This window comes from Rhincodon typus, chromosome 7 (genome assembly GCF_021869965.1).
Source record: "Rhincodon typus isolate 14 chromosome 7, sRhiTyp1.1, whole genome shotgun sequence".
NCBI classification, from domain to species: domain Eukaryota; kingdom Metazoa; phylum Chordata; class Chondrichthyes; order Orectolobiformes; family Rhincodontidae; genus Rhincodon; species Rhincodon typus.
The window spans coordinates 60,151,615-60,169,923 of NC_063338.1; positions in this window are offsets into that span (position 1 = coordinate 60,151,615).

Consider the following 18,309-nt stretch of genomic DNA (forward strand, 5'->3'; position numbering starts at 1 on the left):
CCATGCATCTGCTGTTCTTGTCCTTTTACATGGAAATAGTTGTGGGTTTGGAAGGTGCTGTCTGAGGATCTTTGAATTTCTGTGATGCATCGTGCAGACAGTAAACACTGTTGCTACTGAGCATCAGTGATGGAGAAAGTGGGTATCGTGGGTGTGGTGCCAATCAAGCAGACTGCTTTGTCCTGGATGGTGTCAAGCTTCTTGAGTGTTGGAGCTGTATCCATCCACGCAAATGGGGAGTATTCTATCGTGGTCCTGACTTGTGCTGTGTACATGTTGGAGGATTGGGGAGGATCAAGACATGAGTTATTTGCCACAGTACTCCTAGCCTCTGACCTGCTCTTTAGCCACTGTATTTATAAGGTGAGTCCAGTTGAGTTTCTGACCAATGTAACCCCAAGATGTTGACACTGGGGATTCAGTGATGGTAACACCATTGAATGTCAAGGGACAGACAGATTGTCTCCGTCTCTGTCTCTTATTGGAGATGGTGACTGTCTGACATTGTGAATGTTACTTGCCAATTGTTAGCCCAGCCTGGATATTGTCTAGATTTTGTTGCATTTGGACATGGACTGCTTCAGTATCTGAGGAGTTGTGAATAGTGATGAACATTGTGCAATCATTGGTTAACGTCCCCAGTTCTCAACTTATGATGCCATTAACGAAGCAACTGAAGATGGTTGGGCCTAGGCCACTACCCTTAGAAACTCCTGCAGAGATGTCCTGGATCTGTGATAACAGACTTCCAACAGCCACAACCGTCTTCCTATGTGCCAGGCATGGTTCCAAACAATGGAGAGTTTTCCCTATTGATTCCTGCTTTGCTAGGGCTCTGTGTTGCCACACTCAGTTGAATGTGGCTTTGATGTCAAGGGCTGTCACTCTCGCCTCACCTCACCCCTGGAATTCAGCTCTTTTTAGTCCATGGTTTGAACCAAGGCTGCAATGAGGTCAGGAGCTGAGTGTCCCTGGAGGAACCCAAACTGGGCAACACTGAGCAAGTGCTGCTTGAAAGCATTGTTGATAACATTTTATATCACTTTACTGACGATCAAGAGTAGACTTTTGTGGCAATTTGCTGGCGTGGACTTGTTCAGCTTCTAGTGTGCATAATATACATGGGCAATTTCCATATTGTTGGGTAGATGCCAGGGTTGTAATGGAAAAGGTTGACTGGAGGACTGACATGTTCTGGAGCACAAGCCTTCAGTACTATTGCTAGAATGTTGTCAGGGCCCAAAGTCTTTGTAGTATCCAGTGCCTATAACCATTTCTTGATATCACATCACATGGAGTGAATCGAATTGGCTGAAGACTGGTATCTGTGATGCTAGGGACCACTGGAGGAGACTGAGATGGATCATCAATTTGGCACTTTTGTCTGAAGATTACTGTAAATGTTTCAGCCTTATCTTTTGCACTGATGTGCTGGGCTCTTCCACCGTTGAGAATGGGGATGTTGTGGAGCCTCCTCCTCCAGTGAGTTGTTTTAACAGTCCACCACCATTCATGACTGAATGTGGCAAGAGTGCAGAGCTTAGATCTGATCTTTTGATTGAGATCCCTTAGCTTTGTCTATTACTTGATGCTTATGCTGTTTGGTATGCAACTAGTCCTGTCGGATAACGTCACCAAGTTGACACCTCATCTTTAGGTATGCCTGGTGCTGCTCCTGACATGCCCTCCTACACTCTCCATTGAACCAAGGTTGATCCCATGGCTTGATGGTAACGGTTGAGTGGGGGATATGCCAGGCCATGAGGTTACAGATTGTGCTGGAGTACAATTCTGATGCAATTGATGCCTCACAGACCCTCATGGATGCCCAGTCTTGATTTGCTAGATCTGTGCGAAGTCTGTCCCATCTAGCACAGTGATAGTGCCATGCAACACAATGGAGAGTATTCTCAATATGAGGGTGGTCCTTCGTCTCCACAAGGACTGTGCTAGTCATTCTTATCGATACTGTCATGGACAGATGCATCTGCAGCTGACAGATTGGTAATGATGAGGTCAAGAATGTTTCTCCCCTCTTGTTGTTCCCTCACCACCTGCCACAGACCCAGAACAGCATGATCAGTAGTGCTGCTGCTGCTCAGCCACTCCTGGTGGTGGACACTGAAATCCCCCACCCAGAGTACACTTTGTGCCTTTTCCATTCTCAGTGCTTCCCTGAATTACTCCTCCATGTTGAGCAACCCTGATTCATCAGCCAAGAGAGGATGGTATGTGGTCATCAGGAGGTTTCCTTGGCCATGTTTATCCTAAAGCCATGAGATTTTATGGGGTCCAGACCCACATGTTGAGGACTCCAGGGCAATTCCCTCCTGATTGTATAATGCTGGCACCACCCCTGTTGGGTCTATATCCTGGTAGGACAGGACATATCCAGGGATGGTGATAGTGATGTCTGGGGCACTGTTTGTAAGGTATGATTCCATGAGTATGGCTGTCAGGCTGTTGCTTGACTAGTCAGTGAAACACAATCTCCAAAGTTTTTGTTAAGGTGCATTCTGCAGGGTCAACAGGGCTGTTTTTGCTGTTGTCATTTCTGGTGCCTAAATTGATACCATGTGGCTTGTCCAGTTTCTTTTCTTTGTTCAAATGTTTTGTAAAAATTGATACAACTGAGTAGCTTGCTAGGCTATTTCAGAGGGCAACTGGGAGTCAATCACACTGCTCTAGCTCTGGAGTCGCACATAGGCCAGAGTAGGTAAGGATGGCAAATTTCCTTCTCTAGAAGGACACTGGTAAACCAGATGCATTGTGTGTGTTCTTTTTTGACAATTGACAGATTATTTCCAGATTTTTTTTTTTGAAATTAACATTCCATAACCTGTTGGGATTTGAGCACAGCTGCCCAGAACTTTAGCTGTATTTCTGGATTAATAGCCTAGTAATTAAAAGGTGGAGACAATGGGCTATATTTTGTAAAGAGACCAGAATTGCACACTATTTCAGTTGTGCTTTCTTTAAGGCACTTAATGGCTGCAATAAGACTTCTTTGTTCCTCTGACAAAGAAGGACGCCGTATCATAAGGCTTCCTAACAAGCTGCTGACCTACATGTTTGATTTCAATGGCTGGTATACTGGGATACCCAGGTCTCTTTGCACATCAACTGTCCTCAATCTATCACCAATTAAAACATACTCTGCAATACTCTATTTTTCCTACTGATGTGGACAACTTATCCAGATCATACTGCATCTGTCATACATTTGCCCATTCAATCAACTGGTCTAAATCATTTTGAAGCATCTCTTTCTAACCACTCACGCTCACCAGTTCTGTGTCAATCAGCAAACTTGGAAATCTTAAACTCAATTCCCTCATCCAAATTAATGATATATTGTAAATGGCACTTCTGGGAAGTTTTGTTTTAATGTCTCTATGAAGATAGAACAAAAGTAATTGCTTAATTACTCTGCCACTTTCTTGTTACTAATTATTAATTTTCCCCCTGCAGATTGTAAGAAACCTATATTAGTCTTCACTTTTTTCGGTTACATACTCACATCTGTTCATATGCTATTTTATTCCTTGCAAGTTTACACTCACACCCTATTTTTTCTTCTTAAAACAACCTCTTGATCTACCTTCAGTGATTTCTAAATTGCTCCCAGTCACCCCCTGGCTTGCTACTTTTTTTGAGAGACTTTATATTACTTCATTCTTGGATCTCATATTACCCTTAATCAATTTTTATATGGTATAGATGGGCTACTTTTGCTGTTGGTTCTCACCCAAAAGGAATGTATAACTGTTGCAGTACATGCATTTGTTCCTTTAAATATTGACCATTGCCTGTCCATGTCATGCCTTTTAATGAAGTTACCTCAGCTATTGCAGGGAAATCACCCATACCTACATGGTTTCATTTTTCAGATTTAGGACTCCAGTTTTGGATGGGACTACCTAGCATTCTTTGAGATAGAAAGAAAGCTGTCACATTATGATCACTTTTAGTGAAGGTCACAAAATTTATTATTTAACACTTGCTCATTTTCCTAGCCAAATCTAGGACAGTCTGTTCCTGAATTGGTTCCTCATCATGCTAGTCTGAAAATCCACCTTGTACATACACCGGGATTTGATTCAGTGCAGTGTTAGTGCCAATATGGCTTACCCAGTCTAAATATAGATTAAAATCACCTATGATTACCATAGCACCCTTGTTGCATGCACCTCTAATTTCCTGTTTTAATGCCACTCCTCCCTCACTACTGCTAATTTGGAGGCCTATAGACAATGTCCACCAATGTTTCCCCTTATTTCTTAGCTTCACCCAGACTGATTACAAGCTAGATTTCCTGCACTAGTATATTTTCTCACTATTGCAATGATTTCATCTTTTACTAAAAATGTTACCTCACCTCCCGTTTCTACTTTACCTTTCCTGGAAAGTGAATACCCTTGAATGTTTAGTTTCCGGTCTTGGTCACCTTGCACCAATATCTCTAATCCCAATTATATTAAACCCATGTATAACAATTTGCCCTGTTAATTATCTACCTTACTGGGAATGCTCCTTTAGATTTGTCTTTTTGCCATTTTTCCACTTTTAAATTTCAGCCCTATTTGATACTAGCCCTTGTTTCCTGTTTGGCTTTCTAGTTTTCTGTCCTTCATGTTATTTCTATCTTTGTTTCTCTCACTCTTATCTCACACACCCAAATTCCTCTTGCCCTGCCATTTTAGTTTAAAACCTCCCCTGCTATCCAAGTCAATGATCCTGCAAGGATATTGCCCCAGGTCCTTGTTGGATGCAACCTACTCAGTTTTTACAGAACTCGCCTTCCCCAGAATTGGTCCCAATGCTTCAAGAATACAAATTCCTGCTCCTGCACAATGTTGTCAGCCACATATTCATTCAGTATTGTCATTCCTGATCTTGCTAATTTGTGGCTCAGATTAATCCTGAGAGTGCTATCTTTTGAGTTCCTACCATTTGCCTTATTTCATAGCTCCCTATACTCTGCTGCAGGACACCATGTGTCTTTTTACCTACGTTGTTGGTATCATCATGGACTAGCTGTTCTCCCTCCCCCTTTGGAATGTGCTGCAGCCACTCAGTATCATTCTTGACCCAGGCACTAGAGGGACAAAGTGCTATCCTGACATCATATCTGCAGCCATAGAAACATCTACCTGTTTTTCTTTAGAGTGAATCTTCTACCTCTATTGCTCCTGTACTCTTTTTCTCTATCCGTACAGCTGAGCCACTCCTGGTGCCACAGACTTAGCTGTCACTGCATTCCTTTGAAACTCCAGCAGTATCCAAAATGGAAAATCTTTTGAGAGAGAGATGGCACCAGGAGGCTCCTGTGCCAATCGCCTGCTGCTTTTATTCTGTATGATTGTCACTCATTCCCTTTTTGCCTGTGTGTTCTTTACTGCAGAGTGACCACTACACTGTACATGCTATCCACGAAGATTTCAGCCTTGCAGATACTCCACAGTGACTCTGGTTACTGCTCCAGACTCAAAAGATGGATTTCCAGTAGCTGCAACTGGAAACAATTCCTGCACTCATGGTTAGCTGGCACACTGGAATTGTTCCTGAGTTCTCACATTACACAGGAGGAGCATTCCATGGACTAACTGCCTTACTATGACATCCTTCAATTACCCTTGTTCCATTTAATTTTTCTAGTTTAGAAAATAATAAATATACATCAAGGATCTTGTTTTATTCCTTATGATTTGTACACTCCTTTCCAATTATATAGATATAAATCTATACAGAATGTTATAGGATATCTGGTCAGCGTAGATGAGCTGGAATGAAGGATCTGTTTCTGTGCCATATATCTATGACTCTATGTTCTGTGAATCTGGGTTCAAACCCTCCCTTAGTAAATGATGGAATTTGAACTCAATAAAAAATCTGGAATTAAGACTCTAAAAACGATCATGAATCAATTGCCAATTGTCAGGAAAAACCATCAAGTTCACTAATGTCAGTTAGGGAAGGAAACTGCTATTTTTACCTGGTCTGGTAATGTGACCCCAGAACGACAGCAATGTAGTTGATTCTTAACTCCCCTTTGCGTAATTATGAATGGACAATAAATGCTGGCCTAAGAAAACTTCTAGTGCTACCCCATATTTAATTGTATTCACTTTAGCATGGTAGGTTTTAAAACCAGGATTTTCAGGTTGTTGGTCAATACATAACAATAAATATTAAGCTGCAAGGAAATAGCTCCAGCGGTAAACTGTTATTCTTGCTAAGGAATTCTATTTCAGGTAGATCAACTGCTCAAATATTTTTTGGTTAATTCAGATTGTTAGTTTGCTGCAAAAGGAGTTGATCAAAAGTGATAGTGGGTAAAATAAAAAAACTTTGGAACTTTTGATATTTCCAGTTAATAAATGTCCAATTTCAACACCAGTTTAAAAAAAAATTAATCATTGTTTTCAAGAATACTGAAGAAAACAGAAACAAGGTAACATTACAACAAGTATTACATTCTGGTCATTTTGTATTATTTTAACACATCATCCAGTGATTCAATAAGATTGCATTGCTAGCACATGGTTGGCTAACTGAAATACATTTTTAAATCCTACAAAGCTTATATATATTAGAGTCAGCTAGATGAATTTAGAGGAACTCTTTGCAAACATTTCTGTACTTGGGCAGTATTAAACTGCACTAAGACACTAATTGGAATCTGTAAAATAATCGTATTCTCTGAGAATTAGAATTCAGTCCTGATTTTGTGGGGTAACTGTTTTGAATTTGACATTAATTAAAATTAGTCTGGGTTTTGGGTATAATGGGCTAAACCTTTTATTGCTTTGGGTTTAAATGAGCTGCAATTCCAAAGTTGGCAGTGCTAGACTGAGTGCGTGATGTGAGGTCTGACGCTCAATGTCTATTAATGTTTCATCCTGAGCGGATTTTCTTCAGTGTGCTTTGCTATTGGCATCCATTTTGTCTTCCATATTATGGGTAGGAGAGGAGGCAGATGCAAAATCTGCCTGAGTTGGAATAGGAACCAACTTTCTAGCATTGGCATTATTTCTAAACTGTGTGCTAGCTATTTAGCCAATTGAGCCAACTAGCACCTTGGGATAAAAGTATACATCTTGCCAATTAGATGCAGCTATTTATAGCACTGGTGTGCACACAGGGAGTTCAGTATTGGGCTAAACCTAGAAATATTGTCTAAAGATTGTTGCCCAGGGTGCACGAGGGGGAGTTTCCTCCCAAAAACAAGTTGCAGATACCCTGGTGTTTACTATAGTAAGAGTAATACTTGCAAATTAGTTTTTAAAATACAGGTCACCAAAGCTTTAAAGATCTCAATCACAATTTAAATGTGGGTGGTAGGTGAGACCCCACATCTGTCCCCTTGCTGGCTGATGCGTGAAATGTTATAAAGCGGAGAGTGACCCCACCCTGGCTCTGAGAAGTAAACCTGAAATACCCAAAAAAACGAGCACCTCACCTTATCTGTTAAAAAGGAGAGTGAAAAGTGGTGTAACCTGCCTTTTCTGCAACTTGTATGGTTAAATAAAATAAAGCCCTGACACTCTCACTTTACAATCAACAAGTAACAATTTATTTATCCAACTTCGACAGTAAACAAACTAAATAAGTTATTAACAAACTGAATAAATCCCTTCTGACTACTAACTATTCCCAATTAAAACAAGATGCTAATAGTATTCTCTTCCAATAAATACGAGTCCCACTTATATAAAATAAAACTTTTAAAAAATGAATTTAGTCTTTCACAATTACAGCCAGGTTACATGTCTCCCGGAATGCTCTGTGCCTTCTCCATCAAATGTTCTGTCAGGAACACCTTCTCCTTCGAATTCTTCTGTCAGAAATATTAACAAGTTGTGCCGTAGTTACCTTTTCATTTAGATGGTGCTTCTTCTAGAACTTAGACTGAGAGCTAGTGATTCTCCCTTGAGCTGAGAGCTGTTAACTCTGGAAGATGGCAGTTAATTCTGATTTTACAAATACCCTCTCCTTTTATACCCTTGATGACGTATCATTTTCTTACAATTGAGATTGGTTCTATGTTGTCAAAACCATCAGATTTAATTTTTAATTGGTTTTTGGTATCTAAGCCTGATTCAAATTGATTGGCTAAATCTCAAAACTTGTCTTGATAACAAAACTGCTGCTTGACCTGCTAACTGTATGGCTTTGAGCACCTGTAAGCCCACAAGGTGCTGCCCACAGGCATCTTTTTTGAATTTCTAAGCATAGAAAAAGCACATCATTTTTAAAGGGACCACATACTGCTTCTGCCCTAGCATTTTACAAACACCAAATTCTAACTTCCTGTCTTCCAATCCACAAGTACTCTACCCAACTTCACAACACCCCCGCCCCCTTAAGAGAAAATGAACCAAAATTATGAAAGGATGTCTTCATTTTTCTAAAACCTTAACTTCATTATATTACCAGATCCAGATCTCATTAATCTAGAGTTAAACATTTCATACTAATTCTAGTCAAGTATAACATTGAACACTACTATTTCTGCCTTATAAACATTTTTCTTTCAAATCCGCAATAATATTTTCACGACCCACAACATATTCGCTCTGTAACTTAAATGCTTGTAACATAAGACTGCAATGAAATAATCTGGTGCTCTTGGCCTTAATCTTTCCAGAAATATCAAAGGATTGTGATCGGTATACGCAATCGTCTCTGATGCATTGTTTGCAACATAAACATTAAATTGTTGTAAGGCCATTACCAAACTCAGTAACTCTTTTTCAATGGTTGAATACTTTTTTCTGGTGAGTGTTGAGTTTTTTGAAAAATAACTGATTGGCCTTTCAATTCCACAATCCTCCTCCTTTAACAACACAGCTCCAACCCCTACATCGCTTGCTTTGATGGTGACTTTGAAGGATTTCAAGAAACATGGTGTGGCTAAAACTGGTGTGTTGGTTAACACTGCTTTTAAATTCTTAAATGCGTCCTGGCATTGTTCCACCAAAATTTCATGTTCTTTTTTAATAAGTTAGTCAAAGGTGCCACAATTTCCTGTAGTTCCCGCTCAGTCCTTAAAAAGCTGTAAGACTTCCTCCTTCGAGGATGGTCTTGGAAATTTCTCAGTCGCCTTCGTCACCTTGTTCCTCAGTGTCATCTGTCCATGTCCAATGTTGTGCCCTAAGAATGTCACTTCCACCTTTGAATTCTGTTTTTGCCAAGTTTATGACCAACATTGCCATCCATTGTCCCTCAGAACTCTGTCAATGCTCTGAGTGATCTTTCCATGAATGGCTAAAGATCACAAAGTCATCTATGTAGAAGGCACAATTAGTCAATCCTTCCACAATTCTGTTCTAAAATCTTTGAAAAGTGGCTGGTGCATTTTTTCATTCTAAAGAGCATGACTTTAAATTGATATAGCCCATATGGGGTTGCAAAAGCAGAAACTTCTTTCATTCTCCCCGACAAAGGTACTTGCCAGTAAACATGAAGTAGGTCCAACTTTGTTATGTAAATGGCTTGACCTGCTTTTTCCACATAGTCCTCCAGCCTTGGAATTGGGTATGAGTCAAATTTAGTCACGGTGTTGACCTTCCAATAATCCATGCAGAACCGTTGAATACCATCAGGTTTGGGAACCAACATGATCATGAAACTCCACTTGCTTTGACCCAGCTCTATGATGTCTTGGAGCATCGTTTCCACTTCCTTCGGAACCTGCGCTGCTTCCAGAATTAAACCTGTAAGGTGTTATTTTATCGGAACAGCGTTCTCAACAGCAACCTCATGCTAGGTAATTTTCTACTTCTAAATATGACCTCATTGCAGTATAATGAGTCTTTCAATTCAGTTCTATTCCCGGAACAGAGAGCTCACTACACACTCACATCATTTAAGGACTTACTCATTATTCAATTTATTCTGAGGCATGTCAAAATCCACATAATCTGGATTTGATTCCTCACTGAGTGGCAGGATCTAATACCTGTTTCTCCAGTTCCCTTTTCCTGTCAAAGTAATGTTTCAGCATGTTCACATGAAATACCCGATAACCTTTCCTGTCTGGCATCTTTCCCAGATAATTCATCTGACTTAACTTCTTCTGAATCTGATCAGAACCACTAAATCTTGCTTTGAAGGGATCTCTTGCCTATCAACTTTGCTTTAATTAATTTTAAAGGCCCTCTTACTTTGTCCGAATATCAATTCGGATGGAATAAACTGAGTTGATTGATTTTGGAGTATCTCTAATAGCAAACAGTATAAATTGGACACATTTATCCCAATCATTTGGGTAATCCTGGCAATAAGCCCGCAACATTGTCTTTAGGGTCTGATGTCACCTTTCCAATGCTCGTGGGGATTCAGGCTGGTTTACACTGGATCTAAAATGTTTGATGCCTAAAGTATCCATGACCTCCTTAAATAATTTGGCAGTAAAATTGGACCCTTGGTCTGATTGAATCTCCCTGGGCCGTCCATAATGTGTAAAGAAAGCAAACAACTCCTCCATAACCATTTTTGTCTTGACATTCCGTAATGTAATTGCCTCAGGAAACCTGGTAGACATATCCATTATGGTTAGGAAATACTGATTCCCACTTTTGGTTTTAGGGAGGAGACCTACGCAATCAATCAACCCATGTGAGAGACTCTTTAGATGTGGGAATTGGCATCAAAAGCGACGATTTTATTACTGCCTGTGGCTTTCCTACCAATTGACATGTATGACAAGTACAGCAAAATTCAACCAAATATTTATGTAATCCAGGCCAATCGAAATGCTTCTGTATTTTAGCCTGAATATCCCTCACTCCTAAATGACCTCCCGGAGTTATTTCATGTGCTACGTGTAATACTTTCTGTCTATATTCTACTGGCCACACAATCTGGTGAATTTATGTCCATTTCTCATCTGATCTAACCTGCTAGGATCTCCATTTCCACCTTACGATTTTATCCTTAAGGAAATAGCATTCTGGAATACATTCTGATTCCTTTTCAGAGTAGGCTTTATGATATAAATCCTTTATCGTCTCATCTTTTTGTTGTAACTCCATTAATCTTTCAGAACTAAACACCTCTACCTGATCCTCTACCTGCTTAGGTTTTTCCTGTACCATTTCATCAGAGTGTGAAAGCTAACTGGACCTCAACTCCTTCGTCTTTCTCCTTTTGTTTTTCCTACTTGTTTTAACTTATGACTGTGGGATCTTGTCACCACAGTCTGGAAAAATTCCAGGGTATTTTCCTTTTAATTTCCCAGTTCCCTGGTTTTCTTTCAGCTTCTCCATTACCATGCACATTATTTCCACCTTTCATCCAGTAAAATCATTTCCTACAACGAACTGTATTCCTGGAATAGCCACTCTTTCAATCACTCCCACTATCACTTCCCCAGTCTTGATTGGACATTCTAGTCCTACCTTACACAGGAGAATACTAATTCTCTCTCCATTTATTCCACAGATTATCAATCTCTCAGGCAATATTTCAGGAGGGCAAATATTTTCATCTCTGTCTATTAGACACTGACCATATCGGGTATCTTTCAATATTTTAACTTGTTTACCTACTCCCCCTGTTCTACCTGTGTAAACCTTACCCACACAGGTGAAGTCTTTGAAAAGATAAGGCACTATCTTACTATCCAGCCCATGACTAGGCTGTGCACTCTCCTGCAGCTCCTCAACTTCTCTTGAGATTTCCTTCACCACCTTAGCTAATCCCACTGGTTTAGCCTCTTTTACCTCATCCTTTATCCCAGTGTGTTACTTAAACCACCAGCTCTGTAACTTTGTGTGTCCCACCATTTTGCAGTGAAAACACTTGAGGTCTTTCACCTCTTTTCCACACTCTTGGGTTTCTCTTTTTCCACATTTGGTAAACTGTTCCTGGTGTGATCTACTTTTTGTCCTATATTGAAGGACCTCCCTCTTTCCTAATTTCTATCCCTCATGGAATGAAATTGCTATCGGAAGCTAGATTTCGATTTAGGCACTAATGCATATTCATCCGCCATCTCTGCAGCTGTTCTCACTGTACCTCCACATGAGTTATTATCACTTCTGGAAGTGAATTTTTTTAAAAAAAAACTCCTCCAGCAGAATAATATCTCTAAGATCCTCATGCCTTTTCTATCTACATCCATCCATCCATCGAAGTTGTTCTGTTTAATTCTTTCAAACTCTATGTCTTACCTGGATCTTTTCTTATGTTTTTGAACTGTTGCCTATATGCTTCTGGTACCAATTCAGAGGCACTCAAAATAGCCTGTTTGACATCGTTGTAATCTCTTGGCTCTCCCCTGACAGCACTGCAAAAACCTCACTAATCCTACCTACCAACTTGGTCTGAATTAACATTAACATTAACTACTGGCCAGTTCATTTGTTTAGCCAATTTCCCAAAAGAAGTGAAAAAGAGTTCTAGAGATAGTAGGAACTGCAGCTGCTGGAGAAAATGAGATAACAAGGTGCAGTTCATGTTCATCCAGCTCTACACCTTGTTATCTCTGAAAAAGAGTTCTACGTCTTTTTCATTGAAGTTTGGGTTTACTCATCATCACTCTCCTCCTCACTAAGCCTACATTCTATCTTCATCTCTAAACTTTTAAATTGACTTCCCTGTCTAATTGTCAACTTCCAAAAGTTCAAACACTTTTTCTTATTGCTCAGCTGAGAATCTTCTTTCCCTTTATTTCTATCATGGCTCTTCTTTCCCTTTCTTTCTCTTTGTCTTCTAACTCCCACCTTTTAAGTTCATTTTCTAACTCCAACTTACTTGCAATTTAATTTTTTTCTAACCCCACTGCACTTGACAGTTTCTCTGGTATACCTAAATTCTTGACTAACTGTTATAATTTCTTATCCCTAGTTAAACTCAATTCTAGCCTGTCTGCTAGTTCTGAAAGTGTCACCTTTGTCAGTCTTTCTAAACTTTCTTGGCAAATTTGGGAAGCATCATTGATTCACAAAACCTCTTAACAACCTTAGAAGCAGTTTCCTTCTTTTGATTTAACCAACAGCAAGGCATTGAAATTAAACATCTTTTCCACTTCTCTTTTATGTTTTATAGATCTAGGACACTAATCGCCAAGACTGTTTAAATCTGTTTGGACCTTTCATACCCCAAATCCATTCAGATCCCGAACTGGAGCCCCCAATCTGTTATAAAATGGAGTTTGACCCCCCCTCTGAAAATGAAAACCGAAATACCCAAAACGGAGTGTGAAAAGTGGTGTAATCTGCCTTTTCCACAACTTCTTGTGGTTAAACAAAATAAACTCCTGATACTCACTTTAAAATCAACAAATAATAATTTAGTTTGTTCACTGTTAGTTAGATAAGTAACTAAATTATTAGCTAACTATTCCCAAATAAAACAAGATTTGAATGGTTCCTGTTGCAATAAATGCAAGCCCCACTTATAATTTTTTTTTAAAAAAGTGAATTTAGTCTGTCACAAATACAGCCAGGTTATGTGTCTTCCGGAATGCTCTGTGCCTTCTCCAACAAATGTTTTGTCAGGAACGCCTTCTCCATCGAATTCTTCCGTCAGAAAAATTAACTAGTTGTGCCGTAGGTACCTTTTGATTTAGATGGTGCCTTCTCTAGAACTTAGAGAAGACTGACAGCAGTTAACTCTGGCAGATGGCAGTTAATTCTCCTGATCTGCCAACTGTCCTCTCCTTTTATACCCTTTCTTACAATTGGGATTGGTTCTATGTTGTCAAGACCATCAGATTTAAATTTTAATTGGTTTTCAGTATCTAAGTGCCTGATTCAATTAGATTGGCTAAAACTCAAAACTTGTCTCGATAACAAAACTGCTGAATGCAGTTTCGATAACAATACCTGCTAAATGTATGGTTTTTTGATACAAATGTTTCAGTTCGAGTGTTCTGTGCACCTGCAAACCCACAAGCTGCTGCCCACAGACATCCTTTTTGAATTTCAAAGCATAGAAAAAGCACATAATCTTTTAAAGGGACCTCACACTGCTTTCCACCCTAGCATTTTACAAACACCAAATTCTAACTTCTGGCCTTCCAATCCACAAGCACTCTACCCAACTTCATAGCAGTAGTCTAAACAATTTTTATCAACAGTCCAACTTCCCAAAATGTGATTTTTTTCCAATTAGTGAGCACTCAATGTCACCACAAATGATTTGTGCTAACTTTAAATTGTTTAATTCCTCCATCCCGGAGCCTTACTGGTGTCAAACTTATGGACTTCCTATTTGAAAGCTCAAGCCACTGGAATTTCTTTATAGCACTTCATTATAATAACAGCTCCACTGGGTGTTTTGTTTTTGTCCTACTGTTCTAATTTCAGTGACATTCTGCTTCCTTTTTATGCCATTTAATACATTGCCATCTGGTGATTTCCTATTTATGCAAAACTTAGTCAGGTGGGGCAAGTTTAAATCTGAACTGGCCTTTTAATGAGCACACGTGACATGCAAATACTTCAAAAGTCTTCCTGATGCTTGCCATCAAGAAGCTTGACCCACTTTTAACACTCCAAAAACATATTTACAAAAGCCAATCCTGCTATTAGAATTCTGAATTTTGGACTCTTGAGAAAATGCAGTTCTGTGGCATTGGAGTAATAGTTAGCAGGCACTTCCATGGGACAAAGTGTGTAGATTATGACTGAAACTGGAAGCTGTCAAGGAAAGCATTGAAAAATCTAAGTTCTGAGGAAGGGTCACCGGACCTGAAACATTAACTCTGATTTCGCTCCACTGATGTTGCTAGACCTGCTGAGCATTTATCGTATTGTCTGTCTGGTTTAGTTTCTGATTTACAGCACCTACAGTTCTTGTTTTTTTTTATTTGAAAAATATAACTTTGGCTGTGAAGGAGTCATAGGTAAAAGTAACATTATGAATCACCATCTCAAACTTAATTATTATTTTTAAATTTTTTGTTGTAATAAAACAGGAAGAATTCTATAATCTGACAAGTAAGAGATACCTTAACATAATTGCACTAATGCATGTACCAAAGATTCTCAGCTTCACTCAGCTACCATCATGGGACCTACACAGAAACTAGCATTTTCCCATCTTGAACGTCTATTATTACATGAACTTCTGGCCTATACTGGGTGGTGGAAGTAAATTTAATGACAATAATCAAAAAGGCATTAGATAAAGACTTAGAGTCATAGATGTACAGCATGGAAATAGACCCTTTGCTCCAACTTGTCCATGCTGAACAGATACCCTAACTTAATCTAGTCCCATTTGCCAGCATTAGGCCGATATCTCTCTTAAACCTTTCCTATTCATATACCCATCCAGATGCCTTTTAAATGTTGTAATTGTACCAGCGTCCTACACTTCCTGTGGCAGCTCATCCATTTATGCACAACACTCTGCATGGAAAAGCTACCCCTCAGGTCCCTTTTTAAATCTTTCTCCTCTCACCTATAAACCTATGCCCTCTAGGTTTGTATTCCCCTATCCTAGGGAAAAGACCTTGACTATTTGCCCTATCCATGCCCCCCATAATTTTATAAACCTCTGTAAGGTCATCCCTCAGCGTCTGACACTCCAGAGAAAATAGCCTTAACTATTCAGCTTCTCCTGGACAACCCTTTCAAGAAGCAGGCAAAATGGGCTGGCTGACTGACTTTCTTCTGTACTGCATCTTTCCATGATGCTATTGTGGCCTGTGTTGTACTATTTCTGAAATGGTTAATGTTGGGGATTGCATGAATCTCCAATCTGATGACATTATATAGTCTTCAGTGGAGAAATTGGGGAATAGCTCTGGATCTGAACGAGGAGATGTCACCCATCTATCCCTATAATCCTAGCAACATTGTCTGTCCAGCTAATTGCTATCATACAATAAACTGCATCTTGTTAAGCAAGAAGCTTTTCTCATGAAGATTCCCTCACGATTGTTCTATCAGCATAAACCATATTCTCTCAGATCCAATCAAAAAGAAGATAGGTCCACCATGCGTCTACCCACAAATATCATAACCTTCTTTTCTGCCAACTGCTAATACGACTGGCCTTCCCCTATTTTAATATCTGGTCTGCTTCTGTTACTCCATTTTCTGTTCTGCCACTGTAAATATTAACCCTATTTAACTGAGCTAATCTTGATGTATTCCTATTGATTCTCTTTCTGCTGTGGATTCTGCTTTCTCACTGCTGAAATATTTCAGCTTTTCCACTTCCCCTCTGTTTCCTGTGACCACTGACTTCACTTCTGCCTGCTTCCCCTCTGTCCCACCCCTGCCATGTTCAACAATTGAAAACTTGAACTTACATGTTAGAATTTTAACAGACAGCACCTGCAAGTACATGTGAATTACAGGATGAACACGATCACCAAAGACATCACTTCTAGCATGTCAGGACACATTTAAAATTTACATAAGTAGATCAGTAATCTTAATGCTATTAAAAAGCTTGAGGGCTTTACATTGAAGACACTTGCAAGTTGCAAATCAGTAACAATTGCCACAGCATATTGATTATTTTCTAATGGAAGAAATATTGAGTCCAAATGTAAGTCATATTTGCCATCCTACATGACAGTTTGAACTTCTTACCATGATACTTTAAGATGATTATTCTTGGGTTAATTTTGTTTATTTAAGAATCTGTTGTTCGCTTAAGAGTGAATCAAACTGTATCGTTTTATGTTTTCTTCAAAGAATTGTTTATGAGTTGAGATACCACCTTAAAGAATTATGTTGTGAATAATTTTAAAGTATATTAACACAAATAGGTACCAACCTTTGTTATTTTAATGGATGAATGTCAGACAGCAATCTATTCTTAAAATGATCATGGATTTTAAAGAAGTAGTATATTTCTTACTTGGAAAACCTCAATAACATCAAGCTGTAATGTATTGCATTAGAGTTGAATGACCTGAAACAAGCAGTTTAGGAGTTCTGAGACTGACAATACTTATGACAAGTTAATTATGTTCACGTGCAAATATCAGTAAAACATCTCCTCCGTGCTACAATGCTCTGGCAAGTATTGAAACAATTGCAGATCAATGCAAATTCTCAGGCTGCAGTTTAAAGAAAAATACAGCTAATTCCTAAAAACAGAAAATTCATACAGTTACTATTTCAAATATAAAATTCTTCTAAAGACATAGGATAAGCATTTATATATAGTAACTTAGAAGCATAGCACTGGATCTATTTAAAATATCTCTGTTTTAGTTTAAGACAGGTGACAGTGTAATGGTAATGTCACTGATCCAGTGGCCTAGCTAAATGCTCTGAGGACCTAAGTTCACATTCCATTATGGTGGCTGCTGGAAAAGTAATTAATTGATAATATCTAATTAATAGTGACTGTGAAACTATCCTTGACTGTCATTGAAAAAATAACTAAGAAACTGTGTCAGAGATAGTGGAAACTGCCGATGCTGGAGAATCTGAGATAACAAGGTGTAGAGCTGGATGAACACAGCAGGCCAAGCAGCATCAGAGGAGCAGGAAAGCCTCCCTAACCTGTCCGTCCTTTCTCCCACCTATCCATTCCTCCCACCTCAAGTCCCACCCCTACCTCCTATCTACCAGCCTCATCCCGCCTCCTTGACCTGTCCGTCTTCCCTGGACTGACCTACCCCCACCCTAACTCCCCACCTACACTCACCTTTACTGGCTCCATCCCCGCCTCTTTGACCTGTCTCTCTCCTCTCCACCTATCTGCTCCTTTATCCATCTTCCATCCGCCGCCCCCTCTCTCTCTATTTATTTCAGAATCCCCTTCCCCTTCCCCATTTCTGAAGAAGGGTCCAGACCCGAAACGTCAGCTTTCCTGCTCCTCTGATGCTGCTTGGCCTGCTGTGTTCATCCAGCTCTACACCTTGTTAACTAAGAAACTGCCATTCCTTTATGGAAGAAAATCTGTTGCCTTACATGTGACTCTCAATCCACAGCAATGTGCTTGACTCTTAACTACCTTCTGAGATGGCCTAACAGTTAAGCCAATTAGATTCTGAAGAAGTGTCAAACCTCTCTCTCCACATACTACCAGGCCTGTTGAATTTCTTCAGTTTTAGATCTCCAGCATCTGCAGTTCTTTGTTTTATTTTAGTGTTAAACTGAAGCCCTATCTTTCACATGGACAGGAAAGATTCCATATCAAAAGAGCTGAAGAGTTAACCTTGGTGTCATGGCTAATGTTTATCCCCCCATCAACATCACAACAAAGCTATTTATTTATCTAGTCATTATCACATTGCTGTTATGCAATCTTGATGTGTACAACCTAGCCATTGCATTTTCCATGCTACACAGTAATTCAAGATTTTTTAAAAAATTAGTGGTGTTT